This window comes from Lissotriton helveticus, chromosome 3_1 (assembly GCF_964261635.1).
Source record: "Lissotriton helveticus chromosome 3_1, aLisHel1.1, whole genome shotgun sequence".
In the NCBI taxonomy this organism is placed as follows: domain Eukaryota; kingdom Metazoa; phylum Chordata; class Amphibia; order Caudata; family Salamandridae; genus Lissotriton; species Lissotriton helveticus.
The window spans coordinates 1,309,790,706-1,309,804,065 of NC_136061.1; the positions used below are offsets into that span (position 1 = coordinate 1,309,790,706).

The following is a 13,360-nucleotide window of genomic DNA, read 5'->3' on the forward strand; positions in this document are numbered from 1 at the left end:
GGGAAAGTAAGGAGGAGGCAAAAAAATGGGAGGGTGGTAAAAGCAAAGAGACAGCAGTGAAAACGAGGCAGGGGGAAAGCAAGGAGAAGGCACTCGGACATGGGGGGGAAAAGCAAGTCGTAAACAGTGAAAATGAGGGAAAAGCAAGGAACAGGCTTTCAAAAAATGGGAAAAAGCAAGGAGAAAGGTGTGAAAGCGAGAAAAAGGGAAAAGCCAGGAGAAGGCATTTCAAAAATGGGGGGGCAAGGAGACAGCAGTGAAAATGAGGGAAAAGCAAGGAGAAGACGCTCTGAAAAGGGGGAAAAGTAAGGAAAAGTCAGGAGCAAGAGCGATGCAGGAGCAGGGAGAGTGCTGGGCCTGGAAAGAGCGGCTAGACCCTCGACAGGGTATCCAGGTGCTTGTAGGTTCTGGAGGCTCATTCAAACAGCCAGGACTTGATAGGAAAGCATGGAGAAATACGTGAAATTGAAGGGATAGCAAGGAGAAGGCACTGAAAAATAGGGGAAAAAGAAAGGAGAAAGTGAAAACTAGGAAAAAGCAGGGAGTAGGCACTCAAAAAACAGGGGGAAAGCAAGGAGAAAGAAGTGAAAATGAGGAAAAAGTGAGGAGAGAGGCACTTAAACAGGGGAAGAAGCAAGGAGAGAGCAGTGAAAATGATGGGGAAGCAAAGAGAAGGCACCCAAAAAGCAAGTAGAAGGCAGTGAAAACGAGGGAGAATCAAGAATGCACTCAAAAAACAGGGTAAAAAGCAAGTAGAAAGCATTGAAAACAAGGGAAAAGCAAAAAGAAGACTCTCAGAAAATGGAGGGCAAGAGAAAGAATTGAAAACAACGGAAAAGCAAGGAGAAAGCACTCAAAAAAGGGTGAAAAGGTGCAAAGAAAGCAGTGAAATGAGGGAAAAGCAAAGAGAAGGCACTGAACAACGGGGGGAAAAGCAAGAAGAAGACAAAGGCAAGAGCGATGCTGCAGCATGGGGAGAGCTACTGGGCCTCAGGCTCTTAAAATGTTTAACTTGTTGAATGTGTTGGCCTCCGTGGAGCCAGTGAACATATACTGTATAATTGATTGTTTGATCTGCTATATTTGACCTTGAGGCAAATTTTTATTAGGTTTCAGGGATCCTTTCCCAAGAGAACACTTCAAAAACAATACCGACACTATTCCTGATGAGTTTATTGATCGCCTTTGTCTTGGTCTGCAAAATGCGTAATCCAAAACTTACCTTCGCCCAAGAGTTTGGCTCTTTCACTATTGTCCCACATGAGCCTGACCATAACCTAAGTCTTGAACCTAATGTGTGAAATAAGGTGTAGGTATGCTTATTGGACTTCCAACAGAAGTTCATAACATTTGATTGCTTCTAAAACCCCCTTTTGATGCTTGTTCTAGTGAATTATCCTCCCCTCTAAGCTACCTCCCATTATAAGCCTCCATCAACCTGAACTGAGAAACTCGTAATTGTCTGCGGTTTTTGGTTTGGACACTTAGACACATATACCCAGAGATCTCTCTCGGGCAGCCACCTGGGAGATGTACTTTTAAACTCAGAGCAGTTGGGAAGGAGTATTCATTTTTTTAATAGTCCTACGGTCATAACAGCAAATAATTCCGTAGAACTGCAGGATTGTGAATTGCGGAAAACAGAAGGGGGTTAAGACTGGTCTCAGGTGCGATGCACCCTTTACGGTTGAATGGTTAGTCTGTGGGAGACGTGCCTTGAAGGCGCCAAGGTCTACAACATTGTTGTCACTATACAGAGGAACACTGTGGTCTTGGTGGATGGAAGGGTGGCTCAAGCAAGAACATAGCAAAATAATTTGCACCCGGGTTACTTGTGCTCTTCCTTGTCACTCCCGATGACCGACACAATGGATCTGCAAGCTCTTTTCCCCTCTATATGATAGTGAGTGCTCTGTTCTTGGTTATGTCCTTGAATTTGCTGTGGACTGCAGCACACAATCCTGGTCTTGGCAGCACTCTGAACTTCTGGCAGCGGGCCTCATGGCAACACTTGGGCAGCTGGGTGTTGAGTTCTAGAGTTCATATGACAGGTTCTTTGCACAAAAGGCAGTATTCTTAATGCTTCTTTAGCCGCATGATAGTGCGGCACTATACAAATCTAAGTGCTAATTTATTTATTCAGTTGTTCTTCCCTACTTTATGCTGGAATTTCCTGCAGTAGTAACTTGGTGGTCTGCAGTACTCCTCCTCAGAGGTGCTTAATTAGCGCCTGATGTGAGTGTGGCCCTGAGCTGGACCACATGTACCGGCCGGAAGTGCAAGGAGATACAAGTCCAGACTAAATGTTGTGGATCTGTGAGGGCGGATCCGGACCCTTCCACTGGCCAGAGACAAAGTCGACTGGAACTGCCAGGTGAAGGCTGAACCCAACGAGGTTTAGGGAACAGACCTGACAGTCGCACCCTTGGACTGTTGGGGCAGCTACCGGAAGGTAATTCACCCAAGGTCTCACCCTCGAGGCGACAGATCGAGCCAGCCCTGTCATGGTATTTCATCGCCATAGTCGAGGCTCAGGGCATGTGGTTACCAGTGTACGACCCACCCTCTATCATTGCCCTGCTCTCCTACTGCTGTTGTGGCCTCTTAGAGGGTGGAGCCCCGGAGACCCTGAGGTGCTTTCTGTCATGCCATCCTCTGGGCACTGGAATCCCTGGAGAAGGAGGAAGTTGAGGTGATTATCTACCATACACCTAGAACTTTTAGAAAGGAAATCCACATCAACACTTCAAGGCGCTTTAGGCATCGTCTGGTAGATGAAGGGTGACTGGCAGCAACAAGCGGGTGACTTGGAGCTAGATTTACAGAACCACTGCAGTCAATCAAATGTTGACACCTGAAATTACGGATAGAACCACGCTATATTGAGGTGATATTGATACAGAACTAGCAGCATTGAGGTTCTAGCGGTGAAATGAGTGCAGTACTCAGGCTCTCTGCATCTTAAGTTTATTTATGTTGTGACATACAGGGGCTCGTAGTCTCTGGGCGCCAATAGCGGATGGCCAATCCCCATTTCGAAGTGGCAGATGCTGGCACTTGTAGGCAGGTTGTGAATACAGCACACCGCAGGCTGAGCACTACACCCAGGGTAGAGTTGTTAACTCTGAATTCACACACAGGAGAAGGAGAAACCGCTCCCAGGAGGAACACTAGCATTCCTGGAGAAGGGAGATCCACATTCCATGTGCTGGAATTCTTTTCCCACGCAGGATGCACCCCATCCCAGTGCTGAGACTACAGAGGCCCCACACTATTTGTACAGAGGGCTCTGCAATATGTATGCAGTGAGAATTGATCTCCTGAGTAGAAAACAATGGGTCCCATATTCCTAGTGCGGGGACCAGCAAGGACTGTGTAGGAAGCTGGCTCAGTATATAGTGTCCACCTATGGTGAGGGATTGTGGACTTAGTCCAGGCAACTCTTAGTGATAGTGTTTAGGTCCCTGAAAACCAAAGCTCTAAAGGGGTAGCTGTGGGGAGCAGCTAGGGCTTATTCAGGAGGGTGTAAACCTGGTGCATTGACCACAATAGTCAGTCAGTAGGCTTTCCCCCAAGAAGTAACCACACCAGGTGAGTATGGATTGACCTAAAGGGCAGCAGCACTGGAGAGCCTGAGTTTGTTAGTTACAACTTGAATCTCCAGCATTGCCTTCCTTATACATATGTGCCTTCTGTGTACTTGTGTACTTTATATTTATTATGTTGCTTCTCATTTAGCATCTCCAATGCACTATCCTATAGGTCACCCAATGCCTCTCGCAAAATATCCTCTGTCTCCAATCTTACTCAACTCAAACTTCATTCTACTACTCCTTCCTATACACTACCCTATTTTTCACCCTATAACTTTCTCAAGATATCCTCTACATCCTCTCTCTAACTCATCGCAAACCCCAATCTACCACTAGGATCCCCAAAATGACCCTTTCTAGACTCCTTCCCTCCTCTAGCCCTCCTTGCATCATCTCATACCTCCTTTATCTATTCAAATCTCCCAAACACGCCTTACAACCTTTCCCTCCGACTCCCCCTTCCACCTCCCCCTCCCCTTTACTCATCCCAAACCCCCTCCTACTGCTAAGAGCTCCAAAAAATAAATACACTTTTCTAAACCCTTCCCTCTTCTATCCCTCCACTATCCTTTTCAATCAACTAACAGACTAACATCTCCACTGCTCAAATTAATTTCATATTTCCCTATACTAATTCCCCACTAATCCTGTTTGGGTTCTGGAGTAGAGTGCTACCCCTCGAAAAGCACTTCCAACATCTCATCAGGGGTAGCAAGGGTTATTTAAATGCAAAACCTTCCCTCTTCTGTCCCTTCACTATCCTTTTCAATCCAAATAACAAACTAACATGTCCAGCTCTCAACGTGATTTAATATTTCCCTATACTAATTCACCACTATTACTTTTTAGGTACTAGAGTAGCATGCTACTCTCAGAAAAATAGTGCATCAATGCCGCGTTTCGCGTCGTAAGCGCTATATAAATGCAATTACAGCAACAGCAATACAGCTGAAATTGTGCTGCTCCACTTCTCTGTTCCAAGAGAGAGTGATGGGTGCAAGCCTGCTTTGTTTAACTTCTGGAACTCCCCGTGCCTGGATGTGTAATGTAAATACGGTGCTCATGTGCAGCGCTCCAATACCTTCGGGTCGAGTTCGCGCTATATAAAAAAAATATGCAAAAAAAAGTCTTTCTTTTTTTGCAGTTTTAATTAGTTTGAACTGGACCCAAAGTTATTGGAACGCTTGACTTGAGCACCAGTCACATACATGCTTGGAAAGCAAAAGGAGTTTAAGTGATTTGGCCATAATCACACAATATAAAGCCATCGCCCAGACTCGAAGCTGGCCCCCCAGTTTCCAAGTCGGCAGCCCTGGCCGTTACGGCACATCATCTCCTCTCGGCTACGCCAAAGACGTGTTTTTCTACAGTTCAGTAGGCCAGATATTACTTCTAGCACGGAAGTCAGCACATACAAGTGTTTCACACACAAAAAACACAACTTTCAATCACAGCTTGGATTGACGGCCCAGGTGAGGCTGGTGCACTGCACTTCCGTAGCAGATCCGTGCGCCAATCCCGGAGCACTTTTAATGGTCTCTTCCGGAGCGGTTAGGTCGTTTGTTCCGGGGTGGGTTCTTTTCGTTTTTTAACTAATTGGAAGCCTTGAGGGGCCGTCTAGCCTCGAAACCCCTCCCACAACCGCCCCTCAGCATGTCAGTCAGAGGTAAGCAGCTCTCCTATTGGCTCGCCTTTCTTTCAGTTTTCCAAGTACTTTTAGAGTCGAAAACAAGGCAGAGGCAATCGGGTTTTTAAGAGCCTCCGGGCCTCCGTCGGGAGACGGGAGGTAAGTTCTGAGTTCGAGAGCCTCCTGTCTGCTGCGCGGGGTTTAGCGTGTGACAGTACCTGAGTTCACTGAGGGTTATTCAGTTTGGTGATGGCACCAAGGACTGATCGGGTAGTCGGAAGGTTGGCAGAACTCCCTGTTCGCAGCCAGAATCCGCGGGCCTCTTAGCTGGATATTGGTTGCGCTGTTAGTTGATTTGTATCCTTCTGTAATGCTCTTATTTCCCCAAAGTGAAAACAAGCAACAGCGGCTTCTCTGTTTCTACCAGACAGAATTATGGGCCTCGTCAGCTCCCTCCCTTTTCTACAACCTGTGACCCCCTTCCACCTGACCAATGCTGGTTCCAGACTGATCAGAAGCAAGCTGTACTCTCACTCTTCATGTAAATCTCAGTGTGACAATGCAGGAAAGCACTTTGCACAGCATAGTAACCTTCGTTACATGTAGTTGGAAATTGGTGTAGATGTGAAGCAGTTTTGAGTAATGCAGTACAAAATAGCTAACCATGTAAGCCTGTTGACTGAACAAAAAGACCAAAAGCTGATGAATCACAATAGTCGAAACGTCACTTTATTTTATTTAACACAACATTTTCTGTATTTCATCAATTTGAAGTATGAGCATCCAAAAATTACTTTGCTGTAGTGATGTTGCATGTCTACGCTCTCGCTTCTGCTAAGACACGCCTGGCAAAACATTCTGAATAAGTTAACTCGATTGGAGCACCAGAGCTGTGTCCGACCACTGCTGGAGAAAACTCCCATTGATGGAAATAAATGGCTTTGGTATTGTTGGGGAAGGTTTTCACTGCAGGTGTCTTGATACTTGACATAGCTGCTGACGTTGTGGTAGTGAAGCACTGACAATCAATCAGAGTACTTGTAAAGCACGCTACTTACCCGTGAGGGTCTCAAGGCACTGAGGGGAGGGGGTGCCGCTACTGCTTGAAGAGCCAGGTCTTGAGGAGTCTTCTGAAGGCGAGTAGGTCTTGGGTCTGCCCTAGGTGGATAGGGAGAATGTTCTAGGTCTTGGCGGCGAGGTAGGAGAAGGATCTGCTGCCGGAGGTTGTTCGTTGGATGCGGGGAACAGCGGCGAGGGCGAGGCTGGCGGAGCGGAGCTGGTGGGTAGGGGTGTAGAAGCTGAGTCTGCTGTTCAGGTAGGCTGGTCCGGCGTTGTGGATGCTTTGTGTGCGTGGGTGAGGAGCTTGAAGGTGATCCTCTTGTCGACGGGGAGCCAGTGTAGGTCTCTCAGGTGGGGGGTGATGTGGCTGCGCCGGGGGACGTTGACGATCAGTCGGGCGGAGGCATTTTGTATGCATTGTAGTCGTCATAGGTGTTTGGCTGGGATTCCTGCGTAGAGTGCGTTGCCGTAGTCCAGTCTGCTGCTGACGAGGGCCTGTGTCACCGTTCTTCTTGTTTCGGTCGGGATCCACTTGTAGATCCTGTGGAGCATGCGGAAGGTGTTGTAGCAGGAGGAGGAGATGGCGTTGACCTGTTTAGACATAGAGAAGGAGGAGTCGAGGATGAATCCTAGGTTGCGTGCATGGTCGGTCGGTGTCGGTGCTGTTCCCAGTGTGGTCGGCCACCAGGAGTCGTCCCAGGCTGAGGGGGTGGGTCTGAAAATGAGTACCTCCGTCTTGTCCGAGTTTAGCTTCAGACGGCTGTTCCTCATTCAATCGGCGACGGCCTTCATTCCCTCATGGAGGTTGGTTCTGGCCTTGTGCGGGTCCTTGGTGAGGGAGAGAATGGGCTGGGTGTCATCAGCGTAGGAGATGATATTGAGGTTGTGGTGGCGAGCCACTTGTGCGAGGGGGGCCATGTAGACGTTGAACAGTGTTGGGCTGAGAGATGAGCCATGGAGGCTGCCGCAGATGATGTCGGTGGCCTCGGATCGGAAGGGCGGGAGGCGGACGCTCTGGGTTCTGCCGGAGAGGAAGGACGTGGTACAGTCAAAGACCTTCTTGGATTCCGGCTTCTAGGAGGCGTGTCTTTAGAGTGCGATGGCAGACCGCGTCGAAGGCGGCTGACAGGTCCAGGAGGATGAGGGCTGATGTTTTGCCGTTGTCTAGTTGGCGCCTGACTCATCTGTGGCGGCGATGAGGGCTGTCTCGGTGCTGTGGTTTCGTCTGAACCCGGACTGGGACGGGTCCAAGATGTTGTCTTCCAGGTGGCGGGCCAGTTGCATGTTGACGATTTTCTTGATGACCTTCGCCGGGAACGGGAGCAGGGAGATGGGCCGGAAGTTCTTGAGGTCCTTGGGGTCCGCCTTCGGTTTCTTGAGGAGGGCGTTGATTTCGGCGTGTTTCCAGATTTCCGGGAATGTCGCTGTTTCAAAGGAGATGTTGATGACCTTCCGTAGTTGGGGTGCGATGGCAGCGTCTGCTTTGTTGAATACGTGGTGTGGGCATGGGTCTGATGGAGATCCTGAGTGGATGGAGTTCATGACCTTGCGTGTCTCGTCATCGTTGACGTTGGACCAGGAGGTCAGGCGGTTGGCACTGGTGGTGTTCACAGGGGAGGTGGGGTCTGGCGTAGTCGGGGCGGTCATGGTGTTGAAGCTGTCTTGGATGTCAGCGAGCTTGCGGTGGAAGAAGATGGCCAGTGAGTTGCACAGTTCTTGTGAGGGCAGTATGTCGTTGGCGCTGGAGAGTTCCTTTACGATGCTCAAAAGCTCTTTCCTGTCGTGTGCGTTGTTATCCAGGCGGTCTTTGAAGGAGGATCTCTTGGCTAATCTGATTGGTGATGTCTGCGGGTTGCGTCCTTGTGGGCTGCGTGGTTGTCCGGAGTCTGTTCGTGGAGCCATATCTTCTCCAGTTTCCGGCATGTGCGTTTGGAGGTCTGTAGCTCGTCAGTGAACCAGGTGGCTCTCTTGCTGGTGTGGTTGTTGGAGGGTTTCTTGACTGGGGTGAGGGTCTTGGCGCAGTCGTCGATCCACTGTCTGAGGTTGAGGGCTGCGGTGTCCTGGTTGGTGGGGTTGGTGGGTGGGTTTTGGGCGAGGGTGGTGATCAACTGGTCTTCGGTGACTTTGCTCCAGCAGCGGCAAGGTAGCTGTTGGGTGTGGTTGGTTTATTGAAGGTAACATGGATGCAGCGGTGGTCGGTCCAGTGGAGTTCGGTGGTGTGGTCGAAGGTGACGTGGGTGACTGTGGAGAAGACGGAGTCCAGCGTGTGGCCAGCGGCGTGGGTGGTTGAGGTGCCGAGTTGTCTGAGGCCGAGGTTGTCGATCAGGGTGGCGGAGTTGGCGTCGTTGTTGATCTCGAGGTGGAAATTCAGGTCCCCGAGGAGGATGTAGTCCGTGGAGGCGAGTGCGTGGGTGCTGGTGAGGTCAGCGATGGAGTGCGCTGCATGGAGGAAACTCCCACTCAGTGGGCGCGGTTGCCCCATCTTCACTTTGATAGGATAGTTCTGAGGGGGAACTTCCCATGCTAGGAGGGAGCTCTCCTAGTAACATTACACTGCTCAGAGTGAGCTCAAAGTGTCGGGGCACTACTAGGAGGGAGCTCACATCGACAAGACTCTATCTAGAATACGTTTATTAAGGCAAGTTCTTTATTTTTAAATTTTTTATTTTTTATTTGGACTCACGCTGTCTGTGCAGAGCCTTGTTTGGGCCTAATGGAAGAGAAACCACGGGGCTCTTCCACTATTGAGAACATGTTGATAGTCTTCTTCTGTATCGGATCCCTCTCTGTTATGGCCCTTCTGAGAATTAAATAGTACTAGAAAGTTAAAAACATTTTTTCCCGACATGCTAATATTATTAGTTGCCATCTCATGCTAGTATATGAGCAATGAATGATCACATCAGTGCATCTGGCAGAGTGGCTAGCAATAATCTGAAAAAGGCTTTATCTACTTGGAATGCCTCTGCTTGGGTTATATATAACAGCCGTAGCTTCAGTGCACTGAGATAACAAGTCTCCTCAATACCGCATAATTTATCGCTGAAATATCCGCTTGGCATATAATGTGTATTTGTAAAGTTCACGTTTACCCTATAAAGTATCTTGGCATTAAAGTAACATGTATATTGTTAACCAGCTGAATAGTTGCAGTGGTTGATTTGGAAATGCAACCGTTTTAGTCAAACATCTGCATATGACCTCTGAAAACGCCCACATTTTTATTTTAAATACAGGCTTTTGAAATTCGGTATACATATATTTATTCAGTAATGCAAATGTTTCTAATTTAGTTGGATGGGTGGCACACATGAGAGCTACTTTTAGGTAGCTCATGAGCTACTTGTAGAAGAAGGTGTGTGTGTACACACACTATATACATACACACTAGACTTGTACATTTAATTGTGTGAATATTTATATATACTAATAAACACACATTTCCATAACTATGTTTACATACCGTTAGCAATGGTGGAACCTGCACTCTGTGACCCCGCCTCAGCCCCACTCTGTCTCCCTGCTCAGAGCAGACTACAACCGCCTCCTGTGCTGCCTGACGAAACCAATACATTCACAGAGGCATCTGTGAATGGGGATCATACGTTTCAATTTTGCTACACCAGATGACCTGACCTTTGTCCAAAAAAAACGGGTCATGATTTCAAATTAACAAAAGCCTGGGGACAGTCCTCTGAAACCGGGACTGTCCGGGGAAATATGGAACGTCTGGTCACCCTGATAATAGTTCATTTCTGAGGAATTGTTTAGGCACTGGGTTGAGAAGACTAGAGGTGGGAGAGCCACTTAAAACATGGGCCAGTCTAGAGCCAGATGCTGAGCTCTGTCTCCGATTGAGGCCCTCTTGGTCCATCGAGTCCAAAACAAGTTGCTCTATCAAGTGGCTTTTACCTACTGTCCTCGCTGTGCCCTCCTTCACAAAGTTTAAACAAGCATTTGCAATGCAATAGGCCTCGCATTTGCGAGAGTTTGAGCTGTTGGCATTGTAAATGACAATGCCTTTTATTTACGTGTTTGTCTTTAAAACATAAATAAAAGGCATTGGCATTTACAATGCCAATATCTTAAACTCTCGCAAATGTGAGACCTATTGCATTGCAAATGTTTGTTGCAGTCTGCGGTGTGAGCTGTGTGCTGGGCCCCAGTAGGTCTGCGTGCAGAGTCCTGATATTCTGTGTGCAGTGTCTGCTTGGCGCTCTATGCAGTGTCTACGTGTGACCTGTGTGCGGGGTCCGGGAAGGTCTGTGTGCAGTGTCCTGATATACCGTGTGCAGTGCACGGATTGGTTTGTGTGCAGTGCCAGAGTGGTTCTTTGCACATATACGCACAGGTCAGTGTGCAGTGCACAAGTTGGTTTGCGTTCAGTGCCCGAGTGGTTCTTTGCACCATATCCGCGCAGGTCAGTGTGCAGTGCACGGGTCAGTTTGCTGCAGTACCCGAGTGGTTCTTTGCACAGTATCCGCACAGGTCAGTGTGCAGTGCATGAGTTGGTTTGCGTGCAGTGCCAGAGTGGTTCTTTGCACAGTATCTGAACATGCCGGTGTGCAGTGCTCGGGTTCTTGTGCTCAATGGGGTTTGAAGAAAGGGGAACTTTACACCTGTAAGGTGTGGTGCGTTTTAACCATGCTCCAGTGGTATTTCAATTAGAATTTTTTTGAATTTATAGAGCGCATGTTCACTCTGAAGTTTCTTGGCGCTAGGGGAAAAGCGAAGCTGAGAAGACACAGAGCACTAGGGGCCAACAGCCTGCTGGAACAAGAAGGTTTTTAGGGCCTTACGGAACTCCATATAGGATAGGGAGTGTCTGACTGAGGGCGGAAGAGTGTTCCAGAAAGTGGGGGCAAGGACCGAGAATTTCTGGCCTCCCGATCTTTGTTTTTTGAAGCGGGGGGTGACAAGGAAGGATTTGGAGGATGAGCGAAGATCTCTAGGGGGACAGTAGTTGGTAATGGCAGAGTTAATAAAGGCAGGGACCGTGCCCGCCCTGGCTTGAAAAGTAAGGCATCCGAGTTTAAAAAGAGCCCGTTGTTTGATGGGGAGCCAGTGAAGGGCAGAAAGGAGAGGAGAGGAATGGTGAGATTTGGATAGGCCATATACCAGGCGGGCTACCTGGTTCTGAACTAACTGGAGCCGTTGAAGTGCATAGGCAGGGGTGCCATTGTAAATAATGTTGCCATAGTCGATCTTTGATAGGACCATGGCCATTAAAATCAATTTAAGTGCAGGAAAAGAAAAGAACCGGGATATTTTCCTAATAATACGTAGGGTAAAAAAACAAGAAGAAACAGAACTAATGTGGGAGTGAAGTGTGAGATGATGATTGAGTGTAATTCCCAGGGTTTTGACAGAGTGAGAGGCGGTGGGGGGGGGGGGGACCAAGGGAGGGGTCCAGAAAGGGGGAGACCAGGGATTGCCGCTGCCCCCAGTCAGAACCAGCTCTGTTTTATCCGGGTTGAGTTTAAGGTGGTTTGCATTCATCCAATCCCGGATAAACAGCATGACAGACTGGAAGCAAGCGGCACCTCATATAGGGGAGGAGAAATTAAAAATAAGTTGGAGGTCATCAGCATAGTTGTAAACTGTGACCTCCATTTGTTGCAGTGCAAAAATAAGAGGGAAAATATAGAGATTAAATAAAAGGGGGGAGAGAGAAGAGCCCCGAGGGACACCACAGTGCACACTGCGTGGCAAAGCAGAGAATTCGGCCAGATGGACAGCCTGGGTACGGTCAGACAGGAAGGAGCCGAGCCAGGCCAATATCTGTCCCCCTATGCCCGCCGCCTTGATACGGGACAAGAGGATGGAGTGGTCCACCGTATCAAAAGCGGCGGGCAAGTCCAGAAGGACTAAGGCCTGGGGGGTGTTGGTGTCGAGCCCCTCCCTGAGTTGGTCCATGACCGAGATGACCACTTTCCCCGTGGAATGGCGGGGGCGAAAGCCCGCCTGGCAGGGTGCAAGATAGTTAGTGGCCTCTATAAAAGAGCTGAGCGTCTGGGTGACATGAGACTCAGCCACCTTTCCCAAATACGGGAGAAGGGATATAGGGCGATAGTTTGCTGGGGAGACAGGGTCCGCCCCGGGCTTTTTTAGTATGGGGATAATTATAGCAGTCTTGAAAGAGGTAGGGACAGAACCAAGCGTAAAGGAATCATTCAAGAGAGTAAGGGCAGGAGAAGGACAATCAGAAAAAATCTGACGAAAAATGCGAGCCGGACAAACGTCAGCTGAAGAGCCGGACTTAACGCATCTGAGTAAGGGAAGAAGGGATTCTTTAGTCAGTGCGGGAATGTGGGTAAGGGATAGATAATTGCCAGGTGGTTGGGGATCAGTAAAGGTGGGGGAGGGACGGGGAAGGAATATTGGCTTTGATACAGACAATTTTCTCAATGAAAAACTCGTTAAGCAAGTCGCATAAGGCCTGAGAAGGGGGAATCTTGGGCAGAGTTCTCTGTGATGAGGCCAGCTCGTGGACGGTGGCAAAAATCTCACGTGGCTGGCTTTCTGCAGCTAAAATACGATCAGAAAAATATGCTGTCTTAGCTGCCTGGATGTCTTTTTTATATTCGGTGAGAATGGTAATGTAATGTTGCCTACGGGTCGGGCAGTATGCCATTCTCCAAGCTCGTTCGGCCTGTCGTAACTCCAGTTTCTTTTTTTTTTAAGGCTCAGACTAAACCACTTATTGGAATCATGGATGCGGTTGATAGAGATCCGCTTCAGGGGGGCCACTAGGTCACAGGCTTTTGTCAGCCAGTGGTTCATTGTGGTAATCTGGCAATGAGGGGCCAAGCCTGATAAATCCGGGCAGGTGGTAGTTAGTGAGTTGCACAGAGATGGAATGTCAGCTCGGTTCCAGTTCCTTACCCGGATGTTTTTGATGACGGGGGTGGTTTTTCAAAGCTCAGGGGTGGTTTTTCAAAGCTCAGATCTAAGGAGAAGGCGAGCAGGGAGTGATCAGACCATGGGCAAGGCGAGATAGCTGGAGCAGAAATCGGGGTGTTAAGTGTCCATATCTGATCAAGAGTATGGCCTCGGTTATGGGTAGGACCATGGACGTGCT

General features: G+C 48.7%; 1 protein-coding gene across 2 annotated transcripts in view; it reads left to right on the forward strand.

The window, feature by feature from the left end:
- The first annotated feature begins 5,305 nt into the window (after positions 1-5,305).
- Positions 5,306-13,360, forward strand: part of ZBTB44 (zinc finger and BTB domain containing 44) — a 287,794-nt gene continuing 279,739 nt past the window's right edge. Inside the window, exon 1 of one of the 2 annotated variants that reach the window (XM_078681945.1) lies at positions 5,306-5,379. The gene's annotated coding sequence lies outside the window, so the exon portion shown is untranslated. The remainder of the gene's footprint in view (positions 5,380-13,360) is intronic. The other variant, XM_078681946.1, reaches the window with a different exon arrangement.